Source organism: Rattus norvegicus, chromosome 1 (genome assembly GCF_036323735.1).
Source record: "Rattus norvegicus strain BN/NHsdMcwi chromosome 1, GRCr8, whole genome shotgun sequence".
In the NCBI taxonomy this organism is placed as follows: Eukaryota; Metazoa; Chordata; class Mammalia; order Rodentia; family Muridae; genus Rattus; species Rattus norvegicus.
The window spans coordinates 170,914,417-170,927,159 of NC_086019.1; the positions used below are offsets into that span (position 1 = coordinate 170,914,417).

Sequence of the window (12,743 nt, forward strand, 5' to 3'; positions counted from 1 at the left end):
TGTGGATGGAAGCCAGATAGCAGCTTTGCCACAGCAGGCATGCTAGGCTTTACAGAGGGCAGTGTGACTCTTGAGAGGGGCTCCTCTTCAAAATGTTTCCCGCATGTGTGTCCCACTTGGCTGAGTCTAGGTCACAAGTGAGGGAGCAGTGCCAGCCTGTGTCATGTGCTGAGGTCTCTGGCTTTCCAGGTTGGTCACATGAGAAGGCTTGCTTTTGTGTGCTTGCAGCTGTTTCTCTGTCTTTGCCAAGTCCAGGCCAGGCCCACAGGCAGTGAAGAGAGAGATCCACCCCATACCATCGGAGTAGATCTTTGGCAAAATGGAATGACCTACAGTTCTGATAAATTGGCCCCAAGAGCCCAAATCTTTTGCAGAATGAGGCAGATATGAATGAATAACTGTGATACACTGGCCCCATAAATCCAGGGACAATATCTGCTCTATGGGCAGTCATGTTACCTACCTAACTGATAAAGAACATGACCTACTCATAAGGGCATTATCCAAAGCAGTGAGGTCTGTATACATGGTTCCTTTGAAGTCAAGAGAATAATTTGTAGCATGCTGTCTGGCTTCTATCTGGGAAATGTTGGGATTCCATAGTTCTGCAAGACATACCTGTCTCAAACAGTATACCCTTGGTACACAGAATCCCTAGAGGGAGAATATTTCTTTTAGGTGAAATTTGTTCTTTGCTACTTTTCCTAACAGCATGCGGGCCTGGGAACACCTTTCATGTGTGTTTTTCAGTTCCGTTCTGGTTGGATTTAAATGAAGATCAATGGTGTCTCCATGCCCCATAGCAGTGGTTATTATATTGCTACACATTAGAATCACCAGGGGAACGTTAAGAATCTTAATATCCAGGCTATCCTCTCAAATGCCATCAAATCAGACCCTCTGGAGTTGGGAGGAAAACATCCATAATGTTAAAGCCCCTTCCCAAACTGCACATAAGCTTGAGAAAGCCAATTTCATAAAACAGTTTACAAAATAATTGTATAGTTCTGAGAAAATGCTAGCAGTTTCTGGGGGCCTGGGGAAAGAAACTGCCCCTGCATCCCCAGGCTACCGGTGGGATTTGGAACTGCCCACATGTGAACTTATGTGAACTGCGCAGGCTCTGTCTCCAAAAGCCTCTCTGCCGCTATTTTAAGGAAGTGAAAGAACCGAAGGGCGTCCTGCTGTGACACATGTCTCCCTGGGCCCCAGTCTTCCTCTACTGGCTTGCCTTTACTCTGCTGCTAGTCATGTCCCCGCAGTGCTCACACACCTGTTTTTTACAGTGTTTATGTTCTGTTCATGTGTGTAAGCCTCTAGCCATACCAGTAATTTTAGACTAATTAAAAAAAAAAAAGATGTGTCCTGTAGTGTCTGTCAACACTCCAGGTGCAAGCAACTGGAGTCCAGCTTAGTAGTGACTCCTGCCAGAGTCCCTGTGTTTCTGCCATCTGAGGCACTGGAGATTTTAAGCAGATAAGCTGAGCAACCGGTCCTTGGAGGCCCGGGTAGGGCAAGCATCTGTGATAAAACCGAAGGCCTTATGCACGCTCGAGGTAGGTGCTAGGACTTGGTCTCCAGGTTTTTTGTTTGTTTGTTTTTGTTTTTGTTTTGTTTTGTTTTGTTTTGCATTTATACCTGACCTTGCAGGGCACAGATAGTGTTCTGTCTTTAGTTATTCACAAGACTGAACACCAGAGCTTTAACCACTAGAGGGACCTCCAGGAAGGTCGGGGGAGGGGTGGGGGAGGTGCAGGTTGAGCTTAGACAGACCTAAGGTTGACACTGGGGGTGGTCTGGGAATGATGCAGCTTTTAATCTCAATGGGATCACACAAGGCCCGGTGCGTGTGCGTGTGCGTGTGTGCGTCGCGCGCTCCTCTCAGCAATTCTTTGCACGCTTTCCTCGTTCTGCTGACTGATTACAAAAGCTCTGGAGACCTGAGCACAGTGGGACACAAGGAAAGTGCCTAGGGGCCTTTCTGAGGCCAGAAGGGTGCTAAGAGTACGAGGTGCAACCAGTGGGTTGGACCCAGAGAGGGGCGTGGTCTTTCGGGAGGGGTGGGGTTTGAGCCAGCACGCGAGTACTGTCTGGGGGCGGAGCTAACCAGGCAAGTCCCTGTGGAACTGGAACTGTGGCTCTTGGGTGCTCGCTGGCCACCGCGGTGCGCGAGAAGGAGGAGGGGTGGCAAAGGGGCGGTCCTAGGGGAAGGCCCCAGCAGCTAGAGAGCCACACTCCCGGACGAGCCTCTCTGGGGTCCCCGCCCCCGTCACGTGGGTGCCGGACCCGGTTGGTGCTGGCGGGTCAGCCACTTAGTTGGCAGTTGGTTCTTGGGCCGGTGGCCTGTCACTTGGTTCTCGGCTCTTATGTTGGAAAGAGTAAGGGGCACACCGGAGCGACCTGCATACCTGAGCCTCCGAGAGAGAAGCTGCGCTCTTCCTCCAGGTTAGTGGGCTCTTCCTGCCTCGCATCACCGCTATCCCGGGAACTGAGTACCCCCAGATCCAAGGACTACCTGGGGGTCCGTGGTCCTTTAGACCTCCGAACGTTTTAAGACTTGGGTACCCACTTATTTATCTGGGAAACTGAGAAAACGGAGTAACTCCCGTGGATTTGCTTGAGTTCTCTCCCCGACCCTGCTCCGGATTTGCCACCAGCCCCGCTCTTCTACAGGTGGCAGAGTGGGATACTGGGGTGTTCCGATATTTCAGAGTTTCGGGCGATTTTGTCCCAGCCTTGTGTCTCGTGAAAGTAGCAGCGGCGTCAACCGGGAGAGCCCAAGGTGGGTTCCAGAGCCCAAGGTGGGTTCCATAGACCCATGGTCTGGAGCGCCTTGGCCAGGAACAGTTCTGTGCACTAACTGCTAAATGCAACACGCTTCCCAAAGGCTCCAGGCAGGATTAGGGTGTGGGGATGCTTCTGTTTTTAAAAGTGGGTCCTCCTCCTTTCTCCCTTCCTCCCTCCATTCGGACACCAGACCCATACTTTTCCCTCCTATTAAAATAAGGTTGTTATGTTTAAAAAGCAGAACTTCCAAGGTTCCGGTAGGATTCAAATAGGCATTCAGTTCTTTCTTTTAGAGCATTGAGATATTTGATATAGATTACTCTTCCTCTTTATATTTTGTTTTTATTCCTGGTTGTCTTCGTTTCTCTTGGTCCTTAACTGATTATACTGTAGATTGTAGTGCTTATAAGATGACCGTGTATTTTAAGTTAAATGCTCAACTACAGGAAGGAAGTCAACCACAGACCTAATTAATCTTCAGTCTTAGATTACTATTGGCATATTAAAATGTTATCCGATTAGAAATTATTTCTTTCTTCACCAGCCCATTTGTATGCGTATTTAAGTGACTTTAAAGTGGACTATCGTTAAGTCTTTTGTTGTTATTTTCACTTGGGATTTTATTTAAGGCTGATGGTGATGGGGACTGGTGATCTAATTTAGATCCTTGCGAATGCTAGGCAAGTGCTCTACCGCTGAGCAACAACACTCTGCCCTCACATAGAATATTAGTGGTATTACTTTGAGACTCCATGATGTGTCAATTTTAGTTTATTGTTACCGATGTCTGTGTTTTGATAACTAAGGCAGATGTGCGAAGCAGGTGAATAACATAAGAGATACATGTAAGAGGTAAAGGTAGCTGAAGGTTGGAACAAACTTACAGAAATTCTAGTTTTCTTGTTTTTTTTTTTTTTTTTCCCCACCAAAATAAGGAAAATCTGGGAAAGCTTTAAAACGGTCTATATGAGGGATCTCACAAGAAGATGTTAGGGGAGAACCTGGGCCATGGAGAGGTCTATAAGGCAAACTCAGTCAATCACTAAGAAATGGCTACTGGTCCTTCTTGGTTCCTGGCCTGACTAGTAGATAAAGCAAAATAACAACAACAAAAAATAAATAAAGCCAATGGTCCCAGATGGCCCAAGGCCAGGGACATCCATGTATGAGAGAGATATTGAGCAGAGACTGACTTGTGGTCAACTGAGGTTATCAAAGTTAGAGTCCTTGAACTTTGACCTTTCCAACCCCCAGCCTGACAGAAATCTAGTAAACATTTGTGGAGAGAAGGGTCAGCTGACATTTTAGAGCAGTGTGCTTCAGCCACAAGCTTGAGAATCACCTGATGCTCTTCCAATGTGGACTTTGACGCTGTGGGTCAGGGGTGAAGTCTGCCATTCTGCATTTCTAACCCATTTCTCTCCTGCTTGTATCAATAATTGATAGTGATGTATAAACTCTCCGAAGGCCTCAGAATTATCCCGGGGAGTTTTGCAACTCTTCAGGTTAAGTAGGTCCCAGGCTTGTTCAGAGTTCTCTAGGTGTTTCTCATAACAGCCAGCTGGGATCGGCTATTGGACTGGGTAGTGCTTGGAGGACCATGGCTGGAAGGCCAGTTAGGAGACTGGGAGGTCAATTCAGGTAAATGTGAAGAGAGTGAAGACAGAAGAGACTAGAAATACCAGGCCAGAGAAGGGGAGGTGATTGATTAGCCAGAATAGGACACTTGGAAAAGGAATAGTTCCTGGAGAATTCTACTTCAATTTTTGGATACCAGGATTGATGCACTGCTTAGACAATTCTGGTCAGCAGCTAATGTTTACATGCCCATAAGTAAGTGTGTGTGTGTGTGTGTGTGTGTGTGTGTGTGTGTGTGTGTGTGTGTTTTTCTCCTGAAATACAGATCTGTTTACGGTTCGTTCCCGTTTCAAATACCCTGGTGAGGGAGAAAGAATGGATATTTAGGTGACTCATTTTAAACATTTATTAAGTCCCACTAAGTGTGTGCCTCCATATAAGATATGGTGGTCACTCCTCTGTGCATAACTACACCAAAAGTAAAGTTAAAACTCTGGGCTTGGGTTTTCCTGAGTCACCGGTTTTCTTGCTTCCTCCTTCCTCTGAGGAGTTCCACTTCCTTTGCCCTTTGCTACCCTAGTATCTTGTTTTGTTTGTGCTTGAGGGCACCTATGTGTGTTTATTTTTGGAGTCTAGGGAAGGTGAGCTCTGTCTATTATAAAATCCGAACCGGCAGTCTGTTGGGCCTAGTAGTTCTCATCAGGGGGCTGTTATTATCTCAAATACTTGTGATAAAAAGCCTTGTAGGAGATGGGTACCCTAAATTAAACTGGTGAGCTTTCTGTGGAGATTTCCAGAAGGCCTCAGACTTTTAGAGGCATTTGGACTCTGCTTTGTTTCTGGCAAACTGAAAATTTCTTTTGTGCCTTAATGTCATTGGTTTGATGCTCCTTGGTAAGTAATTCTTGCTTTCATTTCCTCTGTATCTCTGCACATTTATGCACACGAGAGCTAAGCATCCATTGCGTATGATGCTTTTTATTAAGTCCCATGTTGTAATCTTGTACACATCTGTGCATGTCTGTAACACATCTGTAGACACAGGGTAAGACTGCCTCTCTGATCAGATAAACTATAATACCCTGGTGAATGGTTAGGCCATTTCTAACTCCATTATCACTATTCCTCAAACTGAGGAGTTTTATGCCTGTCCTTTTGTGCCTCTCTGCCTGAGAAGTGTATGCTTCTTAGATTATAATGTTTGGACATTGCTTTTTAAGGTCATGAATCTGAAATACAAATCTGTTTGCGATTCTTTTCTGCTTAAAATCCCCTGGTGGATTCCCTCAATGCAAAATACGAGAAGAGTGAATACAAACAGAAGAGATGCAATATTCAAACGCTGATTAAGCCCTGTAGATTATATACCGCTATGCAAGACATGTCAGTCATCACTGTTTTCTCTTTCTAAGGTACCTGTTGCCTCTGCTCCTTAACATGAGTGAGACCTAGAACCCGGTCATCTCAAGCCACTATACTCTCTCCACTAATACCACACACGAATTACAGCAGAATCTGCTCTCTGCTGTGTTCCTGAGCAGCTGCAGCTACACTAGCTCTCCCACGAGACCTAATATTTAATAGATATCAGCAAGAGTTTCCCATGCATGTGGGTCCTATGTTGGCCGGCAGGTTTTGCTTCTGTAAGGAGGGAAAGGAACAGGTTGTTTGTGAGAGAGAAAGGAAGGAATGAGGACAGAAGCCAAAAGACAGGACAGGCAGGCTCAAAAAAGAATGGCTCAATGGCTAGAATTATGGGTGTGGTGGGGTATTGTATGACTGTCTTGGGGAGACATGAACAGATGTCTACTCAACACAGATAAGACGCCGATGACACACTAAAGAAGTGATTCCACCCAAGCCTAGCTTGGAGAACCAATGCATTTATGAGGGGTTTCTGACAGGAGTGTGGGTGGCTTTAGGACAGCCACATCCCCTAGTGTGGGTGAGAACACAGGAAAACTGTACCTCTCGTGCAACACGACCAGATTGTGTTCATAACGTAGGGATGGCCCTTGTGTGTCTCTTCCCAACTAACTGAGACTCCCAATTCCCCCTAGGTTAGTTTCACCAGCTTCCTGGTTTATATGCGTTTACCTGCTTCCTGAAAGAGGAAGTGTTTGGAGTCTGTGGAAATGACTATTCATGGTGGGGACATTTGAAGAGGAAAGGCTGGAGTCCAGGAAGTGAAAATATGGTGGAAGGCCCTGAAGGTTAGAGCTAAAGCATTCAAATTCTGACCTCTGTGGTAACACATGTACTAAAACCTCAGGTACTTAGCAACATGCTAACAGCTCATTTAAAAAGAAATTATTTTGTACTGATGACATTGAAAGCTAGGAGTAATATGGAAAAGGTTCTGTGCAAGTCTGTTTTCAGGAGGATGCTAGGCTGGGAAGGGTAGATTAGAGGGGCTGCACAAGGACACTTATTGAAGTAATCCATAGGGAATCTCAGGTCCTGAGTCAAGGCAGTGACGATAGCAATGAAGCAAGCTTGCCAAGAAATGACTGACTGGATTTGAGGGAGAGAAAAAGTCATCCTAGATACTGACGACCGGCAGAGAATGAGGTGATTGTGAACAGGTATGGGATCCTGGAGGGACCCCTTAGACGAGGGAAGGAAAAGAGGGTGGTGATACATTTTAAAACGAGAAGAACCTTGGGTAGCTTCTTGCTTACCCTTTATGATTTTACCCAACACAATGGCAAAGCCCAAAGCAGCGTACCCAAAGTCACCCCATTCTTAGGTGCAGATCCAGGCTAACATGCCTCCTGGCTTCCATTATATCATCTGTAGCCCCATGTCATGGGCTAGAGGAGAGCTGCCAGAAGGTCTAGTTGGAGATCCCACTAGCCAGTGAGAACAGGCATTCAATCAGATTGGGGGACTCAGGGTGTAGAACAGAACAGGGAGGCTAGAGCCATATAGCTCAGGTATTCAGGGCAAGTGTTGGGTGGCAGCCAGTGCCTGAAGGCCCTGTTTGATTGATTGTTTGTTTACTTATTTATCTGATTCTGAGGTCTTTCCATAGGTGGGGCTGCTCATGTAGAGAAGTGTTTTTTATGGTATCTGAGCTGTATTCTCAGTATGCTCTATGTGCATACTCAGGGTTTCTTTGGGAGTGTAACAATTAAACAAGTTACTAATGCATTGGAAATGCATATTCTAAGGACCCAGCACTCTCTTCTCTCCCAGATAAACTTTGGGGACACATTCAACATTCCATAAGATGTTGCTACTGTAGCGATGAATAATGAGAGAAAGAAGGGGAAGGTGCTAGGAATGATAGCCAGCTGGAGTCAGCAAACCAGTCCTAAGGACGTTCTGTCCTTGGAATGGTGAGGGTTGTGACCACTGAGTGATGGATGGGAAGAGGCCCTTGACTGGTAGCTGTGAGAGACTCAGTGAGCCTTCTCCTCAGCCACCCCTTCTGCACTTCTCTGACCAGCCAGGCTTCCCAGTTGTTGGCCTCCCAGGACAGTCTCACCTTTGTCATGGACACAGGTCACTTCCATCTGCTAAGGCAGATCTAGGTAAAAAATGTAAAACAATTGGAATTTATCTCTTGGCGAGTGGGAGCGGGCAGACCTAAACAGTGACCACCTGTGCTGGAGATTGACTTTGAAGGTGAACTTGTCCAGCCATCCTGGCTTTTTCTTGCCAGTTTCCACCTCTTCTGAGGTTGAGTTAGTATCCTTGTCCTGTCATCCCAATGAGACTTAAGTAAAGTAGCAGGGACAGTCATAGACAGCTGACTTGGGTTGCCCAAGGCTTAGGAATGACTTCTGCATAGGTAAGGTGGGAGGAGAACCCATTAACAAAGATTAGTTACTTCTGGTGACTCTGGAATGTTTGGCTCTCCCTCCTTGTGGAATTCCCAAGGGACTTCTCTCTGAGTGTAACCGTCCTTCCCTGAGATAAAGATTCCAAAGGGAAGGGGGTTATCTAAATCCTGGAATTTCTTTGCCTTCCTGGGGAGGCTCAGAGCCCTGTTAACTGCCTGAGGGTGTTTGCCTTGTTTACCAAGAATACTCAGAATGCTTCCCCCTCCTGGGTGAAGATGTAATTTCACAGTGCACTTAGGAGTGTATCAGTCAAATGCAGCTGGGCATCTCTGGCTGGACAAGAACCTCTCTAAGCTAGAGGGCTGCTCCTGTGACTGTACGAGGTGTCCCAACAAGTCATCACTTTCTCCTTCAATATCTTATTTTTTAAGTTTTGTGTATATGAGTGTAAGTGCCCTCAAAGGTCATTGGTGTCAGATTCCCCTGGAGTTAGAGTGATAGTTGTTGAGTGTCTGGAATTGAACTCAGGTCCTCTGCAAAAGCAGTATGTGCTCTTGACTGCTGAGTCATCTCTTCTGCCTCCAAGAGCTCTTAACAAATGAAGTGTCTGGTAAGAGCAATTCCTTAGCTGATAATCGAGACAGAGAGAGAGAGAGAGAGAGAGAGAGAGAGAGAGAGAGAGAGAGAGGGAGAGAGAGAGAGAGAGTTGTATAGGAGCCTAGAGGGAAAGAAAGGACAGGAAACAGGCAGGTTCCACAACCTAATACCACATTTCCCTTAAACCAAGGAGGCTTTTTCATCATGAATATCTATCTTGGCACTGTACTGCTTACTGGAGGCAACAGAGGTAATAGTGGAATGTCCCCTTTGATATGTTGGACAAAGGGCTTATCTCGTGAGGCAAAGGTAGTGCAGTTCAATATTATGGGAAACCATGCTACCATCTAGTGTTCCCATCTCTGAGAAACAGGTTTTTGAAGGTTCTAGAGTACTAGATTTAAATTTGTATATTACAACATGAATAATTTGTCTGTGTGTTCTTGTGTGGCCATGAATGTGCAGGTAATATAGGGGCCAGAGGTCAGCCTTGGTTTTTTTCCGTAGGAGCTACCCAGTTTGTCTTTTTTGCCAGGCATGATGTTACGTCCCTTTAATACTAGCACTTTGTTGTTTGAGACAAGGATTCTCCCTGGTTCTCTTGTACTGCTTAGCCTAGGCTGCCTAGGGATCCTCTCTTCCTAGCTTTGGGATTCCAAGTGCAGCACAACGCCCAGCATGGCAGGACTGCCTCAGGCATGCTGGGGTGTGTGGCATCAAACTTATCCCAGGCCCCAAATCCTCTGAGCCATAGGGGCAGAAAGGGGGAAGGGAGCTGGGGGAGAGTACATCGGCATGCCAAGAGAAGTTGAATTGTGATTTAAGAAGGAAAAGGCACATTTTTGCTCATTCAGCATTTCACCAGAGCCACGGAATCGTTCTTGGCTCTGACACCTGACCTTGACTGGATGTCATGGAAAGGTTTTATTACATAAGCTCTTCCTGCACCCGGCCAAGACATCTGGTTCTTCGATGCAACACTGCTTACCTGGTAACAGCAACAACATCCCCATGTGTCTGTCTAGGTTTTCATTGTGCCAGCTCACTGGCGCAGACAATGCCCCGGGCGCAGATTATTGTCCTGCTTCAGCAGAGGAGGAAACTGACTCCTCCTGCTCTCCCCACCCCACCATTTCTTTATGGCAGGCAGCTGGTATTCTCCGTCATGAAGGCTTGACCTGCCTGATCCTTGAGGGCCTTGGCAGCTCTTAAGATGCCACTTTGAATCAAACAGTTCTCCACCCAAGTCCCTAAGCTATACAGGTTCAAGGCTGCAACTTTGAGCAAGCCTGAGTTTTAAGTTTCTCAGTTGTTCACTGGCCAACTCACGGAGGCCCATTTCATTTGGTTGTTGTGAAGATTAAATGAAACGACGACATAGTCACCCTTGGCTCGGGTGCTAGCTTGGCTTGGTGCAGGCAGTAATGGCATTATCATTATTTTTTCCTTTCTCAAGAAGCCTGAGAAAAACATTTTGTCAGAAGAAGTGGTTCACATCATGAAGTAACCTTGCAGTTTCCCTCCTGATGCTGAACTTTCAAGAGGGAAGTGGCAGGTGTGCTGTAGAAAGGACAGTCATGGTACAGGGGGTAGAAAATCAGGAGGAGAGTCTGAAGCAGATCAGTTGCAGATGGTTGAACCTCAGAATACAGAAAGAAAAGCACATGGTTCCAGCTCCGAGGGTTGAGCAGGTTCTGGGGGAAGTCCTGTCCCTAGGCTCCCAGAATCAATTTGTGGGTATGTTCACAATCTAGGTGAAAACAACCAAGTCATGCACTTTTTTTTTTTTTTTTTTTTTTTTTTTTTTTTTTTTTTTTTTTTAGCTTGGCTTCATTAATAGAAATAGAGAGGAGTTTTCCTCAAATTTATCCAACTTGTCACATGGAGACGAGTTGTAGGAGAGACCCGTACTTGTTGCAAAATCAGTGCTCTTGTCATGCAAGGCCTGAGAAGAGGCAGGAAGGCCTAGGGATGAGGGTGAATGAGGCAGCTACCATGCTTTGTCCAGACTTGCATCCATCGACTGGGCAGCTGAAGGCTGTGGTGTGAGGGAAGAGATAATACAGGGATCCTTGGTCCTTGAATGCCGTGAGTTAAGAGAACAGGAGGCAAGCTGGGTGGTGCTGGCTCACGCCTTTAATCCCAGCACTCAGGAGGTAGAGGCAGGAGAATTACTGTGAGTTTGAAGCCAGCTTGGTCAACCAGGGCTGTGCAGAAAAACCCTGTCTCAAAAAGGAAAAAAACAAAACGACAACAACCCCCAATCTTCCCCTCCCCGCCAAAAAAACAAAACCAAAAACAAAAGAGCGCTGGGAGTGAGGAGGAAACCTTTCACTGCTAGAAATGGAACAAAGAATCTGGGTGTGATGGCTTGTGACTAAAATCCCAGCACTCTGGAGGCTGAGGCAAGAGGATCACTGTGAGTTTGGAGGCCGCTTCAGCTACAGAGGGAGATTCTGTCTCATAAAACAAGTTGGACAAAAAACAAAACAAAAAACAAAACAAAACAAAACAAAAAACCCTGGGATTGTGGAGTGGGCTGGGAGGTGGCGTGTGTGTGTGTGTGTGTGTGTGTGTGTGTGTGTGTGTGTGTGTGAATTTACTAGGGTGGGAAAAGCTAATAGCTCTGAGCAAAGACAGCAAGCAAGGAATGTAGATAGGGTCCAGTAAGGGCAGGAGAGTAGAAAAAAGGAGTCTTCAAGTCACAGGCTGATGGATCAGGGGAGTGGAAGGGCTCTGAGGAAGGGCCTTGCGGGCTGATACTCCACAGCCAGGATCCCCAAGGCAAAAGAATCCTGCATAATCTCTGCTGACACTGCCCTTGGCCTCACTGTAACTAGGTTCTGAATGCTCTTCCAGACACACCGGCCTCCTGTGAAGATTGCAAAAACATGACATCCTATGACTTGGTCTGAGGCATTAGTCTCCCAGCATCCAAGAGAGTATATAATAGGTGTAGAAGGGGACTCTCTGGTAATGCTGGGTATAAAAAGGCCCTAGTAACCACACTGAGAAGTCTGACTTAATGCAGCCTAGGCCACAGGGAGGTTTTAATCCCCAGGAGCAGGCAGGGAAGGGCGGTGGTCTTCAGGGCCTTATATAAACAGACTGAGGTTTTGGGTGTGGTGGGATAAGATGTATGGCAAGATGGAGAGTGCTGTGGTTAAGGAATGTGGATGCCAGAGGGGTGTGATAACCTACTCTGGAGGGCAGGGAGGGCACATGGCTTAGAGTAGGAACTAATCTACCAAGTCTAGGAAAACGTTTTTCAAGAACAGGGGTAGAGTATAATTCCTAGGTCCTCCAGCCACGTTATTTCAGTCACTAGAAAATTTTCATACCATTCTCTGCAGGCACAGTGGGAGCTCTGGCTGAGTGGGTCATGTCCCCTGCCTGAGTGGGATTTAAGAGCTGGAATTTAACTATGTAGAAAACAGCGGGTGCTTAGGTTGACCCAAGGAGTCAACGAGGATAAGTAGAGGACCAGAGATGAGGCATGATCATTTAGTAAGGACCCACTAGGCCTGAGGCACAGTGCAGGATTTGTGCTTACTTAAGCTTCACTGGCTACCTCGGAAGCTTGAGTGCTGGAGGAAACTGACTCTGAGAGGACATGTGACTTTCCCAAGGTGTCCTAACTGGTGAGTGACTGGCATCACATTCCTGCTTGGTTGTCCTGACCCTAAATGCATGTTGTTTCTACCCTTGCCACCACACTTAGGGTCCGGAGTAAGCTGCCGATTATACTGAAGCTCCTTTTCCCCTTAATGATGACAAAGCAGGAAGACTGTCAAGTCAGCATGTTACTGGCCATGTTACTCTTCAGAGGAGGAACTTGGTAGACGTGGCTAGACTGTAATAAAGCATATTGTAGTTCTTGTTAGGAGCAGGGCTAAAAAATAGTAACACATTACTATTCTTTTTAAAAAGTGTGTATGTGTGTCTGTCTGTCTGTGTGTATATACTTGTATATGGGTAAGTGCTTGCATGTAT

The 12,743-nt window shown here is 46.3% G+C and overlaps 1 protein-coding gene across 1 annotated transcript in view; it reads left to right on the forward strand.

The window, feature by feature from the left end:
- The first annotated feature begins 2,232 nt into the window (after window positions 1-2,232).
- Window positions 2,233-12,743, forward strand: part of Ppfibp2 (PPFIA binding protein 2) — a 145,448-nt gene continuing 134,937 nt past the window's right edge. The window contains exon 1 of the mRNA NM_001100582.1: window positions 2,233-2,445. The gene's annotated coding sequence lies outside the window, so the exon portion shown is untranslated. The remainder of the gene's footprint in view (window positions 2,446-12,743) is intronic.